Consider the following 5788-nt stretch of genomic DNA (forward strand, 5'->3'; position numbering starts at 1 on the left):
CAGCAGAGAGGCAAAGGGAGGTTCTAATAGCAACGGGACAAACGGGGATTGCTTGCTCCTCATCTCACCACCTTCTACTTCTTAGATTTCCTCTATGCAAATAACAACCCAAGTTTACTGAGGAATATTAAAACAATGATTTTTCCCCAAATGGAGACAGTGCAATGGCTACATTTTTCTTTTATTACCAATGGCTACAATTTTATGGAGTCTAATTACCAGAAGCAGTTAAATACCCAAAACACAGTGAGTGGGTGTCCAAGTGACACGGACGTTCTTGCATATTTCAATGTCTGTTTAAAGTAAGGGTGCCCAAGCTGCATTAGTGGCAAGAGATGCTCCTGGAAGCCAGGTTCCTTTCCATCATTAAGATCAGCCAGAGTTTCCACACAGAAGGAAGCAAAATTAATCAGACCTGCCAGACCCAGGCAGCTCTAGGCTAGGTAATTGCTTCTTTATTGTTCTTTCTCCTTCAAACAAAGGTCAACAGCATCACAGGGGTCCCTGCTGTGTTTGCTTTGAGAGAGAGGAATCTGCTGCTTGCGGAGCTGAAGCCAGAACCCTAGAGCCAACAGGGGGGCCCTTGCACTGTCAGGACCGTGGGTCAAACTTGTGCTTGCATGGCCTTGCTTCAGGAAAAACCTTTCCATTTTCTCCCGCTTATAAAGATCGGACCATATAAAACCACTTCCTGTGTTTTGGGGCTGGCAGCTTGAAGTAATCTGCAAAAGAGCAAGAGTACTTCTGGCCATTTAGATGGAAAATGGAAAAATGACAAAGGCATGTGTTCTATATGTCACTGTGGAAAAGGAAACATCTGACTCATTTTATTTCTTAATCCGGCTCCTCTGGCATGGCCGAGACACAGCTTGAGAGTTCCTTATTGAGTATAATGTCATGGCTTTGTTACTCAGGGGTACTGCTCAAACCTTGAGTCCCGAACAACTCAAAGATGACATGTGTATGCTGTCTGATGCCATTCTGGCAGTAATGCTCCTTCAGTGAGTGAAAAGGGGAAAGTGGGAGGTGTTGAGGCAGGAATTTCAAGTGGCATTTTGCATTAAAGCTAAAATTCTAACGCTGTGGTCTACAATGTAAGTAAACTCTAACTCTATTCTGGATCTTGACATCAGTTCAGATTCCCTTTGATTTTTTTTTTCTGACCAACACAGCAACAGTTTTACCAGCAGGAAAGTGTATTTGAAAGTAGATGACATCTCAGGGAGGGGAAGTTTTGCTCTGAGGTTTACACAAAAGACCTGGGAACTTGCTTAGGTGGGTCTTTAATGATAAACCCAACCCAACTCCCTGTCAATGTTGACTTGTAATGACCTCCCTGTGGTTTCTGAGACTGTAGCTGTTTACTGGAGTAGAAAGCCCAGTCTTGCTCCTATGGAGCTACGGGTGGTTCCCAACTGTGGACCATGCAGATTCCAGCCCAACACGGGTCCTATGTCTTTCATGATGATTTATCAAAAATAGCCATCATGGTGGCTATGACACAAGGTTGCATGGTCATGAGTCATGCCTTGACTACCTAGTCAAAACTCCAGTAGAAATCCTGTAATATTTAAAAATTTACAATTGCATACAGATCCCAACCATGGTCCTTTGCCTGCTTTAGTTGACATGGATCAATTGATCGGTTACCAATCATAATCTGGTGACTTTTCTGTTCCTCTAATCATATATAAGGCATTCTGGAGCTGTAAGCTAATGGGCTCCACTTTGGCCTCTGCACTATGGACATGCTGATGGGTTTCCCCCTTCTAGGATGATTGCCTTTGTCTTGTCTTTGCCCTGCTCAAAGCTTGATAAAATGGTCTCTGTAGACTCTGTGTGAACATGGGGCCATTTTTCACTTGTCTGGGGTATTTCTATAAAGGAGGTGAAGGGACGATGGTGGAAACCCTGAGTGTTCAGCATCCCTGATACGGCACTGGGAATTCACTTCTAGGGCTGGGGCCTGACTGGCTGCCCAGTTCTGGGGTAAGGCGAGGGGGAGGCTCGCTGCTGCGGGCAGCCCTCCTTTTACGGGGGCATGTGAACATAGATACCAAGGACTTGGCATGACAAGATGAATAATCTGTGATATCAAAAATGACACTCTAAATTGCTTCCAAATACAAGGATGTTTTGTAATGGCGTTGGTGCTGATTGCTTCACGCAGCTTCGTGCTTCAAATGTTTCTCAGCCAAATAGAGAGGCATCAAACTCTTGTCCTGTGTGATTACCATAAATCATTATAAATGGGTTCTAATATCGGTAGAAACATAGATGCATAACCACGGTCATGGGAGATGAGGCCAAGAGATGTCTCACTGAAGAATATGACATCCAGTGCTCACCGGATGAACCTGAACCTTTGCTCAGGAAGTAGAGCCTCGCCTCAAAATGTTTTGTGGTTCTCACAGGTACTGTCAAGTATAGGAAAGAACTAGGACAGGGGTAGGGGTGGGTGATGAGGAGCTGATACCAAGGGTTCAAGTAGAAAGCAAATGTTTTGAGACTGATGATGGCAACAAATGTACACGTGCGCTTGACCCAATGGATGGATGGATGGACTGTGATGAGTTGTACGAGACCCCAATAAAATGATTTAAAAAAAAAAGAACTAGGATATAATACCATTTTGAAAGACAAGGCCACAATGATACCTTGTCACCGTTGTTGAATTATGATAATCAGAGGCAATATATAAGAATACTTTTACTATGTGGCAGGTGTTGCTCTAAGCATTGTACATGTGCTACTGAAAAGGTAGGACACTGAGCGGAAAATGGTTGCACAGCTCAAATTATGTAACTGGTCAGTGGCCCAGGCAGCCCTTCCAGCCAGCTCCGTGGGAGAGACATGAAGCTTTCTATCCCATAAAGAGTTACTGTCTCAGAAATGCACAAGGACAGTTCTATCCGATTCTATAGGGTTGCTATGAGTCAGAATTCACTTGATGGTAGTGAGTGGTTTTTTAAAAAACTTTTTATGAGTTATTGAGACCTCTTAGGTGCTGTGATACGGGTATTTAACATGCCAGTAAAGGGGAGAAAACGGAAACCAATCACAATGATTGACATATAACACCACCCCCTCGGGGTGGGGGTGGGGGATGAACACCAGAAACGTGGGTGAAGGGAGACAGTGGACAGTGTAAGATATGAAAATTAAAATAATTGATCAATTATCCAGGGTTCATGAGGGTGGGAGGGTGGGGAAAGGAGGGTAAAAAAGGAGAAGCTGCAAGGGCTCAGGCGGGAGGGGGGAGCGGGGAGGGAGGGGAAAAATGAGGACCTGATGTCGGGGGGTTAAATGGAGAGAAAATGTTTTGATAAACGATGTACAAATGCGCTTTACACAATTGATGTGTGTATGGATTGGGATAACAGTTGTATGAGCCCCTAATAAAATGTTTAAAAAAAAAAAAAAGAGAAGCTGATATTAGCCCACATGTCCAATAATGAGCTATAAAGTCCTCTTCAGACTCACGAAACACATGCAATGATGCCGAATGCAGGACGATCACAGGCCAGTGGGTAGAAAGTCTCTGGATCCAGTGGCGTCGTAAGCATCTCAGCGCTGGCAGGGGTCTCTCTGTGGCTTCTCCAGTTCCCAAGGCTGCATCAGGGTAGATCCTTGTGGCTTCTCAGGGATGTTCTCAGGAATCAACCTTGTCAGTAGAGCATCTCCAAGGGAGTGAACTGAGAGAGCGAGTGTCTCCTGCCTCCACGAAGGAAAAACCAGGTTTCCCAGAATTCTCAGGAGAAAGTCATGCCCACACAGAAGCCTCATTGGCTATGATCTGATTGACAGACTAGCCTCCACCCTACACTTTTAATCCTCAAATTGACAAACGATTATATAACTACCACGGACAAGCCCTTACAGATCTCCCACTCAGAGAAGACTGTTCAAGGTGCTGGGGGTAGGCATCCAGCACACAAGTTTGAAGCCAGCAAAGGGAGGGCCCATTGCAGTTAAAGGGGCCAGAAAAGACCAGGGAAGGGAGACATTTGACCACAGTCTTGGAGAATACGCAAGATTCTCCTGCTTTTCAGGCTCCTCCCCACCCTTGCAGATGGTGTGAAATGTAAAGTTTACGTTAATGTTCTCCAATCCCCTCAGCCCCTCACTGTTTAGATCCAGATTCTCTAACCTAGCCCAGCCTCTCTGAGAACCTGCTTGTGCATCTCCCTTATTTTGCCCTTCAGTTACATAGATGGACCCATTTTGCTATTCCCCCACCCAGCTAGGGTGACAGATTTAGCAAGTAAAAATGGACAAATTTCAGATAAACAAAAGACCTTTCAGTGTAGGTATATTCCAAACAATTCTGGGAGAAAACAAGTGCCCTTGAGTCGATTACGACCTGTTAGTCTGGGTCGACTAGAGAAACAAATTCATAGACACTCATATGTGTGTTAAGAGAGAGTTTTCTATCAGAGAGTAATTGTACATTAAGAAAACATCCAATCCAGTCCAGATCAAGTCCATAAATCCAATTTTAGCCCATATGACTGATACTAATCTATAAAGCCCTCTTCAGACTCACGAAACACACACAATGATGCCAAATGCAAGAAGATCACAGGCCAGTGGGTGAAAAGTCTTGTGGATCCAGTGGTGGTAGAGGCATCTCAACGCTGGTAGGGGTCTCCGTGTGGTTCCTTAAACTCCTTGGGCACGGGCTCTATCGGCGGCGTAGTGCCATGTGTCTTGTCAGGAAAGTGTCTCTCAGGGAGTCAGCATGTGTCCCGCCTCCACAGAGCCATTAATCTCTTAGCGCCTCCAATAGAGGTCATCAAGCTGTGACATGATTGACAGGCTACACTCCATCCCTTCACTCTGAATCCTCACATTGACACCAGATTAGATTAGGTAACTACCACACAACTCATCAAAATGAGTTTGGTCTTCAGTTTGTTTTATGGTTCTTCTTCTAAGTGATTGGAAAGAAGCAGCTCTAGCCACCAGAGGGCAGGCTAGCTTGTGAAATGACTTTCCTCCACCAGCAGAAGAAAATGAACTGTTTTTCATGCGGCAAAGAGGTTTTCTTTTTCGCTGTCAGGTAGGCTGTTAACTGCACGGTAGACAGTTCAAACCTCTCAGCTGCTCTGGGGGAGAAAGTAGAAGCTGCCTGCCCCATAAAGATATACAGTCTTGGAAAGCCTGACTAGGGCCACGCTGTTAGAATTGACTGCAAGGCACATCTCTCTGATAGTGAAAGGACCCCGTCAGCCTCACAAGAGCAAGAACTGAACCTCTCCAGTCAGAGGTGTGTCATCATCACCCAGTGTCAGTCCGGCCACTCCCTGAGTGCTCAGAAAGTGAGTTTTAGAAAGGAAGAAGAAGGGGACGGGAGGGAGAGCAGAGAGAAGACAACTAAAGGAGGCAAAGGGCAGACTTTCCTTTTCTGCACTGTGACTGACTTGCATGGTGATGTGAAGACTATCAGGCCAGGGCTCCACATACAAAAGGCATTTGCAGGAATGCCAGGGAAGGAGAAGCAGGTGGAGACTTTTCCTTCTAAATATTCAGGGTATTTGTTGGTGGTTGGTCTGGGGTCATTCCTGGGAAGGATGAGGAGTTACTGCAGGAAGATACAGGGGTGAAAAAAGTGGTGGAGGGATGCGCTGAGGCACAACACTAAGGGTGTGCAACAGAACAGCAAGGGGAACAGAGCAACGACGTCTCCAGGAAATACAAAAAAATAGACTTTGGGGCCAGGGCTTGGCACCCCATCAGACTCGACCAGAAAACACTCCTAAAGGCCAACAAACAGTCCTTGAACTAA

Source organism: Echinops telfairi, unplaced genomic scaffold (assembly GCF_000313985.2).
Source record: "Echinops telfairi isolate 266 unplaced genomic scaffold, ASM31398v2 ScPeMD7_2291;HRSCAF=2852, whole genome shotgun sequence".
NCBI classification, from domain to species: domain Eukaryota; kingdom Metazoa; phylum Chordata; class Mammalia; order Afrosoricida; family Tenrecidae; genus Echinops; species Echinops telfairi.